This window comes from Protobothrops mucrosquamatus, unplaced genomic scaffold (assembly GCF_001527695.2).
Source record: "Protobothrops mucrosquamatus isolate PMUCROS unplaced genomic scaffold, P.Mucros_1.0 scaffold1607, whole genome shotgun sequence".
NCBI lineage: Eukaryota > Metazoa > Chordata > Lepidosauria > Squamata > Viperidae > Protobothrops > Protobothrops mucrosquamatus.
In genome coordinates this window covers 427,088-438,092 of record NW_015387770.1, presented here as the reverse complement: position 1 = coordinate 438,092, position 11,005 = coordinate 427,088, and positions in this window count along the sequence as shown.

The following is an 11,005-nucleotide window of genomic DNA, read 5'->3' as shown; positions in this document are numbered from 1 at the left end:
TTCTCCTTCTTTCCCTTCGGGCTGCTGTTGTGGAAATGGGTTGGGGGGGGGTCACTTGCTCAAGAGTCACAAATAAGGACCCCCCCTCCCAACTCACCGGGACCCCCCTGCGTTGGGTCAAGTCAAGACCTCTCTCTCCCCTTCCCCACCGTCCAGCAGCCTTCGCTCTCTTATCTTGGGCCCAGGTTTTTCTTTCTTTTTGTTCCCTCCCACCAACTGTCCAGAATAAAAGAATAACCGGGTTGGAAGGGACCTTGGGAGGTCTTCTAGTCCAACCCCCTGGTCAAGCAGGAGACCCTGGCCTATCCCATTTCAGACAAATGGCGGTCCAATCTCTTCTTAAAAGCCTCCAGTCTTGGAAGGGACCTTGGAGGTCTTCTAGTCCAACCCCCTGCTCAGGCAGGAAACCCTATCCCATTTCAGACAAATGGCGGTCCGGTCTCTTCTTTAAAACTTCCAGTGTTGGAGCCATCTACAAACTTCTAGAGGCAAGTCGTTCCACCGATTAATTGTTCTAGCTGCCAGGAAATTTCTCCTGCCCAGTCCTTGTGTGCAGGTTTCCAACACCCCAACTCTTCAAGGTAGAAGAATGAAAGCTTCGTACCCAGGTCTACGCCAAGACCGAATTAAGCCTGAGAGAGAGAAAAAGCAGAGGGTGAAAAAGAGGAAGAAGAGGAAGAAAAAGAGTCCAAGAGAGAGAGATTGAATTTGATAATCCTTTGCTCCTAACGCCCGGAGGGCTGCTGGCCACTGAATTAGTCACTTTTCTGGAATTTATAATCTTTTCTCCCTGCAAAGCAACCTTGACTGGAGCCCTGTGGCACCAGGTCGGTTTTCAAGGGCCAGGCAGACACGTGAATTCGCAGAACAGGGCGTGGGCCAAGATAAAAAAAAAAAGTCTTTTTATTTGGGGTGGAATGTGCAAATGGCTTCGGAGACTTCCCGCTAGCCCTAGCGTGGGTGACTGTGCCTTGGGTCTCTCTCCGGCCATCATTTTGACTATCTAACCTGTTTTTTCACTGTTTGCCAATGTTTTTTTCCCGTGCCGGTCGGTCCCTGCCTTCCAGATTTCCCACTTGGGTTTTTGAGCTTTTGATTTCTAAAAGGGGTAGCTTGATTGATGAGTTTGATTTTTAAAAACTTCTAAATTGACGGGAAGGAACCCCTTTTCTATTTTCTCCGCTAAAAGGGGACTGCGGAATTTGGGAAGGAAATAAGTTGCAGGTCAAAGCCCTAAAAGGGTCGGTTTTCCTTTTCCTTTAAATATCCTTTTATGAAAGGTTTTGAGAAAAGAAAACATAAATTAACACTAATGAATATAAAGTAAGAAAAAGGGCTGGTTTTCAAAAGTGCCCTACTTTGGTCCTCTCTACTTCAAAACTATAAATCAGAAGCTCACTTTTTTCCCCCTTAAAAAGTCTACAAGGGGCTTCCAATCAGCAATAAACAACGACAATGGTCTTTTCCCTAACCAAGACAGACATCTCAGCCACCTCTTCCCAAGTTCCATCATCGTCAGCCTAGGTCCAAAAACCAAAGAAGTAGAAAAATAAATTGCATTTGGAGACGAGGTTTTGTATCATAACTATTTTGGCTTGGGCTTTGAAATCCAGATTGCTTATGGAGCTTGGTCCCTGATTACTTTTTTAAAAAAAATTAAAATATTCTTTCTCGGCTTGATTTGTGATTGGGGAAGGGAGAGAGTTGTTCAAGTAAATCGGCGTTAGAGAAAAGGCCATTTTCGGAGGAATTTAACTCTGTTATATCTGCCAGACCTCTCTTTTATGGACCTTTGAAAAACCTTGTAAATATTTCTATCAAAGGGGATTTATTTATTTTTTGGGAGGGTGGGGTGGGGGTGGGTGGAGAGGGGGGCTGAATAGTTTGCCGGCTTTGGAAACACAAAAACAAAAGTCAATGAATTGGGCATAATATTGATAACGTACGGCTTGAATAATTGAGTCGCTGAATTCAGTTTGGGTTGCAAAAAAAGGCTTTGATCCGCATTGTCAAAGAGTTTGCATGGGGGGGGGAGGCATACAGATAGTCTTGACTTACGACCATAATTGGCCAGAATTTCTGTCACTAAGCAAGGTTAAATGAATCAGGCCCTATTTTATCACCTGTCTTGCCATGCTGGTTAAATGAAACCCTGGTTAAGCAAATGAAATAAACCTGCCTTTCCCTATTGACTTTGCTTGACGGAAGCTGGCTGGGAAAGTCACCAACGGAGATCCCGTGAGCCAGGGATGCCACAACCGTTGTAAATATGTGCCCATCAAGCGACAAAGTTTTGATCTTAACGGCCGTAAGTGTGAGGACTGGCCGTTCGTCACTTTTTTCCACTTCCAGTGTAACTTTAGTTGCTAAACAAACGGTTTATAGGTTGAGGTCGAATATCTTTTGAAGTGACCTCTTAATAACTTTGTTGCAGGCATCTCCCTGTAGACAAATCCTAAATACCGATAGCCTTTGACATGCGACCACATTTATGTCGTTAAGTGAGACGTTTAAGTGAGCTTTGCCCCATTTAATGACTTTTCTTGTTTACAGTTGTTAAGTGAATCACACTGCAGTTGTTAAGTGAATTCTGGCTTCCCCATTGAGGTAGCTTGTCAGAAAGTCGCAAAAGGGGATCACGTGACCCCGGGGACGCGGCAACCGTCATAAACATGAGTCAGTTGCCGAGCCTCTGAATTTTGATCACCTGACGGTGGGGATCCCGAGACGGTCATAAGTGTGAAAAACGGTCATAAGTCACTTTTTTCAATGCCGTTGTAACTTTGGCCACTAAATGAACTGTTTTAAGTCAAGGATTACTTGTTTTTTCTCTAGAGCGCATTTTACATTTCCTTGCATGTCTCTTTCCTTCTTTTTTCCCCCCAGCTAATTCAACAACAGCGGTAAGAGAAATATTTCATGCTTTTTCAGTGGAGGATCTATTATTTACAATGTGCAAAAAGAATATTGCACTTTTGGCAAGCCAGGCTTGAGGAAGCGTTTAAAAAAAACAAAATGTTGACATTAAGCTATGATTTGCTCCTTCAAATATGTTGTAGTTTGCAGCAATTTCACCGATCGCGGCCGCCCTTGTCCTACGTGATGAGGAGTAGCTGCCGACACGGCGCGGACACCCGTTAAAATCACTCCTGGTGCAAATGATTGGCAAATTGAAAGGATCGTTTTAAATATCTGGAGGGAAAGGTGTGAAGCGGGCACGGATTTTAATAATTTTGGCACCTGCCGTGGCGTGCTTTGAATTTGATTGGCGCTGGCAGGGGAAAGATTGTCTGGCCAGGTAACGGGGAAAAAAAATAATTAGATGCTGTGCCAGCGGGATGATTAGCATTAATTAGGTTGGCACCGAAGCTGAGTGGCAGAGAACAAATACTACATGTAGGAGATTTACATCTTGGTATTTGCGTTTAAAGCGGTTCCGGATAAGGTGAGGTAAAAGTGCTTTCTCTGCCCAAAAGGTGGGGCAAATTGTGCCAGGATGAAAAATCCAGCAAAAAGAACAAAGTTGGCATCTGACTTTTTGCCAACCTCCAAAGGGGATTCATTTCCACCAGTGTGGTTTTGGTTTTTTTCCCCCTCTGTTTTTATCATTTCCGACTTAGATGAATGTTGGGGGGTGGAAACGACAAAGCCTTCTTTGCTTAGTGACCAAAATTAGGACTGGCAACTCACCAGTCCTCACTTAGTGACCAAAATTAGGAATGGCAACTGGGGGTCCGTTAAGCGAAGCAGATGCTAAGTTAAACTGAGATTCTGCTTCAGCTTTCCTCAGCGACACAAACCTTTGTCAAGATGGACGTCATGCTTACTTTTTCCATTACCGTCGTAACGGTGAACGGTCACTAAACAGGGCAGCTGCTAGAGGAGGACTGTATATGTTGGAGAACCCCACATAATCACTGGAAGACTTCTGAATGGATTCATTCCTAGATTTATTTCTTAAATTTATATGTCGGGCGGCTCTGTGGTGACTTCAGAAGAATGGACGTTGCACCAGGAGTCAGAAAAATCCACTTTTTATGTGTGGTGGGGAGGAGAGTGTGTTTCTTGGGCCCCGCTGGACTCTTTCGGAAGGGTTTACAAGATCTCTAGGAGCCCAACTCTTGTATCTTTTCCCAAACAGTCTAAAACTGGCCCCCAAAAACCAGACTTTGACCAGAAGCAGCCAGCTGTGGAATTTTGGGTGTCTATTGTTGAACTAATACAGTTAGTCCTTGACTTAACAACCGTTCCATTTAATAACCATTATTAAGTAAAAGTGACTTACGGCCATTTTTCACTCTTATGGCCGTTGCACGTGTGGTCATGTGATCAAAATTCAGATGCTTGGTATTCAACTTAACAGCTTGGGCCAGACAGGTCGTACAATGGAGCCAAACTCATTTAACAACCGTCCCGTTGAGCCACGGAAAACTTTCGGCTCCCTCGTGGTCATCGGTTGAGGACCCCCTGTAGTACAGCCTTCAGCGGAAGAAGCCGTTGCGCCCCAAGAAGTGCGCGGTGAGCGCGGCCGAGGGAAGCTACACAACATCGGAGGAGAAGTATTTTGCAAACTTGATTGGCACTTTGGGAAAAGGGCGAAGCACGTTTCTCCGTCCAGTTCAGCTGGTTTCTTGCTCTGTAAAATTGGGCACGGCAGCCCCCCTTTTTTATTTTTTTTGTCTGCAAAAATCAGCCGGTTCAAGCACCTTTCACAACTGGGAGGGTTTTTTCTTGTTGTTTTCGACAGTGTAGACAAGGGCCCCTTCCAGATGTCTGGAGAATATAATTGAGGAACTACAACACCCCAAATTGTGGAGCCGGCTGGGAAGTTTTCACTGCAGTTGGGCCAGCCTGGTTCAAAGGCTGAAGAACGGGAAAGATCGGTGGAGACCAGTTAAACCACTTCCTTGGCAGAAGAGAACTGGTCTTCCCTTGGTTCCTTTCTCTTCCGTTCTGGCCTTCTGTTCTTTGCCATCGTCGTTCTTTTCTCCAGGGCTGCTTTTGTGTTCCGACTTTGTTTTCAACCACTGCAAACTGCCAAGTCGCTTGGAAGTCAAGCGACAGATAAATGTAATAAGTTATGGTGGGTCAAGCCAGATGTTTAGATTGGATTGGGCAGTTTTGTCCACCTGCCGAGCCCTTCCCAATGACCTAGGATGGGCAGATGTTGTCGTTTAACAATATTAAAGGACTTGTCACAGGATGGGTTTCCCAGTAAAGCTGCTTTTTTGCAATTGACTAATGGGGATTTTGCCAGTGCCGATATTATGGTGCATCACAGTTCACCCAGATGTTCAGACTGAATTTGGCGTTTCCCCCCACCTGAGTCCTTCCCAAGGACCTGCGGTAGGCAGATGTGGTTGTTTGATGATGTTAAAGTCTCATCACAGGATGTCAGCTTTTCCAAGTAAAGCTGCCTTTTGCAATTGACCGATAGAGATTTTGTCAATTTCCAGTGGTGTTCAAGTGATGCTCCAAATGTTTTTGGACTGCACCCGAGGTGCCTATTACTATTGGTCCTCTTATTATCTATCAAAACCCTTGATATTGATCTTTGAAGGGCAAAGAAAATAGACCCGCACTTTGGAATTAACAAATGGTGTACTGAAATTAATCAAACTTGGGCAACTTTAAGACCTGTGGACTTCAACTCCAGAATTCCCCAGCCAGCCAGCACACCATCTAAAATTCCATAGTTGCCAAGTTTGAAAAAAAACCCCTTTATTTTAGAGGCACCTCTGGTTGTTGTTTTTTTACGGTGTTTAGATCTGTTTTTGGAGGCTGTTGTTACCAATATTGCGTACCTCTGCTTTAAAAAACAAAACCTACAAATATTTAAATTGTTTTTAAACCGTTAACACTCAACTCGGTGGATCAAGGACTTGGCTTGGAACTCAGTTTAGCCAATGAACTAATCCTTACGAGACAGGCTTTGAGTTTCCCAAAAGCAAAGGGCAACAGAGGAATGTCGTAAACTCTTTTTGAAATACGTTGTGTGGATTTTAAATGTATAGGCTTCTGCAGCGTTTTTGGATTTCAAGTTTGAAAACTGCTTCTGAGCAAGTAGTGTGGTGTGTGGTGTGGGGCACCTCTCTGCAAACTTTAGCCAAACGCAACTTTGGCCCAAGGTTGCAGAGTTGCAGAAAACAGCTGTGTAACTCCTGGGGGGGGGAAATGCAGCGGTTTAAAGGCGTTGCTGCGTGCCTGTCCCAAAACTGTTTTGCCTTTGACTCTGAAACAATAATGCAGCCTTAGCAATGCAGGTAGTCCTCATCTTACGACGACAATGACTAGGTTTTCTAGTAATGTGTAACGTGCGTTGACTTCCCTCGCCTTTCAAAATAAATGTCTGTTTTTTGTTTGCAAAACTCCTGCTCCTCTGTTGTTGTTTTTTCAAACAGAACCTCTCTCCTTTTAAAATCCCAGTCTGACTTTTTCCCCTCTCAATTTTCCCAGATTGGGGTCTTCAATAATCCTTCACCTGGATTTTATTCCTCTATTTTAATCGCTTCAGATAAAGCAGGGACGGTTTTTCTTCTCCGGTCCCCCATTATTTTTCTTCCCTTTCTTCACATTTTATTTTATTTTTTTAGTCTGCATTGCTCTGTACCAGTGGAGCATGTCAAAAGCTTTTGATGGGAGGGTTGTTGAATTGTTGAAGGTGATGCCAAAAATAGAATTAAGTGATAATTAAGTCTGTTCTTGGCTGTCTCGGTGTGTAAAGAGTTACACGGCTTTCATGGAACCTAGCATTAAATTCCTTTTTTTCCCCTCTGAAAAGTCTGGCTTAGCAAGTTAAGAGCAATTTATTTTGTGCTTTGTAATTCTTTTGAAACAGTAGTTGCCCCATCCTTTGCTATTTGCTCCTATCATCTACCATATTTTACTATTAGCTGCGTATCTTCCTTTTGTCTTTTCTTTTCCAAAATGTATATAGTTTTTATTTATTTATTTATTTCTCTTCGTGGCTTTCCTTCACGCAAAGCTGGATATAATCCCTGCAGATGGATTCTAAATTCTAAATAGGATGTTTTATAAGAAAATATTGGTTGGAAACATCACCCTGCAATGGATAGACAATGGCTAAAATGAAGATTGTGACAGTTGGTTTAACTTAAAGGCTGTATCTGGCTGTTTATTGTCGAAGGCTCTAAGAATCAGGGGTTTTTTTGTGCCTTTTTCATTTGCCAGCAAGTGGTCTCCGTTTTATCATTTCGTCTTTTGTTGTTGTTGCCTTCCAAGCTACTGTTTAGTTTCTTAAAGGCTACGGAATATATTTCCTTGTCAGTCCTCACGATTCACCAAAGATTTTCAGAGATTTTGCACTGAGGATTTTAGGGGGGGAATTTAACAACATGGAGAACCTGCCAGAAGGCAAGGAAGATCTTCCATGTTTGTTCCAAATTTCAAGAGCAAATATTTGCCTCTTTATGTTCATCGGTGGGGTGAAATTATGTTGTGCTGCTTGACCCAACCTAGAACTAAGGAGAATTTTCCTTAGAATTAAACAGTGGAATGACTTGCCTTCAGAAGTTATGGGTGCTCCAACACTGGAGATTTTTAAGAACAGATTGGACAGGCAATGCTTTGCCTTGAGCAAGGGGTTGGACTAGAAGACCTCCAAGGTCCCTTCCAACTTTATTAGTATTATTGTGGATCATCGCACAGTCTGCCAGATGTTCAGATTGGATTTGGTCTACCTATCGAGTCCTTCCCAAGGACCTGGGATAGGCAGATGTGGATGTTTGATGGTATTACAGATATCGCCGCAGGATGGAAGCAGTTCCTAGTAAGGCCGCCTTTTGCAATTGACTAATAGCAAATTTGTCAATGCCATTATTATTATTATTATTATTATTATTATTATTATTATTATTATTATTATTATTATTATTATTAACTGAGGCTACCCCCCAAATTATATTAATAATACATGGAATCTACAGTTATAGTCTGTGGCAAGAAGAGTCGTAAAACGGAGGAGAATTGCTTAGCAAGTTGTGCTTAGTTGGGCTGGTAAGTTGAGGACTACCTGTACATTAAAAACTTAAATAAATTAACCTTCCACGATCAGCGTGCCCCTTCATTGAGAAGAAGAAGAAGAAGAAGAAGAAAAGAAGAAGAAGAAGAAGAAGAAGAAGAAGAAGAAGAAGAAGAAGAAGAAGAAGAAGAAGAAGAAGAAGAAGAAGAAGAAGAAGAAGAAGAAGAAGAAGAAGAAGAAAAGAAAGAGGGTGGGGGTGGAAACTGCTTTTGCTCAAAGCTTTTTACTCAAAGCTTTTTATTTCAGGGCAGGGAGGCCTTCCTTAAAAAGCGCCTGGTAGGAGAGAGCATTGCAAAATCCCCTCTTGAGATTGACCAACAACAGCTTGTTAAACCAACATTCTGTTGAGACTTGCGAGTCTAAAGATTAACATCTACGACTCTGTTTTTCCTTCTTCTTCCTCGTTTCCCCTCCAGTCCAGAGGTTGAAATGGGATGGCAAGGCACCGCCCCGCTCCCCACCCCCCAGGGACGAGGAATGTGTCTGCTCTCCTCTTCTCCTTCCGACTTCCGTACAGGTAACCCTCAACTTACACCAGTTCCCTTAGTGACCGTTCAAAGTTACAATGGCGCTGTAAAAAAAGGACCATTTTTCACGCTTAGTAGGACTGTTGCGACGTCCTTGGGGAGGGGGGGGTCACCTGATCAAAATTCGGCCGCTGGGCCAACCGACTCGTATTTAAGGACACTTCCGGTCTCCCCAGGGTCATGTGATCCATTTCCAGCGGAGAAGCCGGGTCCGCTCAACCCCCGTGTTTACTAACTGCGGTGATTCCCTTTAGCCAGTGTGGCGAGAAAGGTCGTAAAGCGGAGCGAAGCTCCCCTTGAACCGACTGTCTTGTTGGCAGCAGAGATTCGGGGCTGAGTTGTCGCAAGTTGAGGACCACCTGTAAAGGTAGGAGGAGGAAAAACGTGAGGCTGTGATTTGCGGTCGTAAGTCAAGGGCTACGTATATCCACGCCAAAGACGAAGGCATTTGGGCCTGCTCTACCGTTCTCCTTCCGAATTTCGGGACGGAATTTCGTACAGTGGGGGAGAAGGTTCCCACCCCAACCTCGAAGTCTTCTTACTGACTTCCTCTCACCCCCCCCCCCAAAGAAATATCTCTCAGTACCCACCCTGGGAGAGGGAAAGAGTCATGAAGTGTGTTGCAAGCTTTATGAAACGGGCTCTGTCTTATCTCTCCCAGCTGCGTCCTCTCCTACCCCCCCCCCGCCCCCAGACGTGGCTGGCGTTGTCTGACCTGCATCCTTTAAAACCAGTTTTCTAAGGGATTCAGATGGGCAGCAGAGACACATAATGCAATCCAACAAAAATGCACTGTGCGGTCAGGTCTTCCCCCCCTTCAAAGAGAGTTGAGCAGTCTCGGTCTGCCACCTAGACCGGCCTTTGTGTATTTTTAGATTTTATTTTATTTTTTTCCCCCCTCTCTCTCCAGCTCACGACTCTCCTTCTCTCTCTGCCTTGGCAGGACAAATGCCCACAAAATTCAGATTGCCACGGGCGGCCTGGAGCTGAACAGACGGTGAAAAATTCCACCCTTTAAAAAAAAAAGAATGACTTTTGTTAACTTTTTTTTGGTTTGCTTGTTTCTGGATCATCAACGGCAGGCAACCAAGCTGCTGAGTGCTTGTTTATTTATCTGGCTGGCATCTCACCAACCAACCAGCCCAGATATTTAAGAACGCCAAGCAATTGGAGGGAAAAATGACTGTTGCGTAGCTACGTTTTTTGTTGGTTGATTGATTGATTGATTGATTATTAGGATTAGAATTAGAATTAGAGTTAGAATTCTTTATTGGCCAAACACAAGGAGTTTGTCTCCAGTTCATAAGCTCTCAGTATACATACAGCAACAAATGATAAATCAGGATCATAAGCATAAAACACAACCGTCATAAATCATCAGATACAACACTCAGGGATAGTCATAGGATACTAAATAAAAGCAATCGACATAAATCATAAGATACAACAACAGAGTAATAGTCGTAAGATGTTAATGGAATAAGTAATAAGAAGGATAAGAAGAATTATAGAAATACAGCTCTATTACATGCCGTGTTTCTCCCAAAATAAGATATATATATTAATTTTTGCTCCAAAGGCACATTACGGCTTATTTTCCAGTTAGGGCTTAGATTTGGGAAAATAGGGTACTAAATGTGTGCTCCTGGCTGATGATCTTGACTGGGGCTTATTTTTTGGGATAGGGCTTATATTACGAGCTTATTTTCCATCTGGGTCTTATTTTGGGGAAAACACAGTCGTTTGATATCCTAGGGCACACGACAGTGTTGTGGGAATTTGTTGTTCAGCTGAGCGATGGCACGGGAGAAACAAATTTTGTGTCTAGGTGTTTTGGCACACGGGTATCCTAAGGGGAGAAGCTGAAACAGACTCCTGGATGTGAGGAATCTGTAGATATTTATCAACCCTCTTTCTGGCTTGTGCAGTATGCCAGTCCTCAATGGAAAGCAGGCAAGTTGCAATAGTTTTTTCTGCAGTCCTAACTCTCCGTTGAGGGATAGAATCAAGATCACGTGAAGTGTTAATACCACTTTACAAGGCCTTGGTAAGGCCACACTTGGAATACGGCATCCAGTTTTGGTCACCACGATGTAAAAAAGATGTTGAGACTCTAGAAAGAGTGCAGAGAAGAGCAACAAAGATGATCAGGGGACTGGAGGCTAAAACATATAAGGAACAGTTGCTGGAATTGGGTATGTCTAGTTTAATGAAGAGAAGGACGAGGGGGGACATGATAGCAGTCTTCCAGTATCTCAGGGGCTGCCCCAAAGAAGAGGGAGTCAAGCTATTCTCCAAAGCGCCTGAGGGCAGGACAAGAAGCAACGGGTGGAAACGAATCAAGGAGAGAAGCAACCTAGAACTAAGGAGAAACTTCCTGACAGTGAGAACAATTAACCAGTGGAACAACCTGCCTCCAGAAGCGGTGAATGCTCCA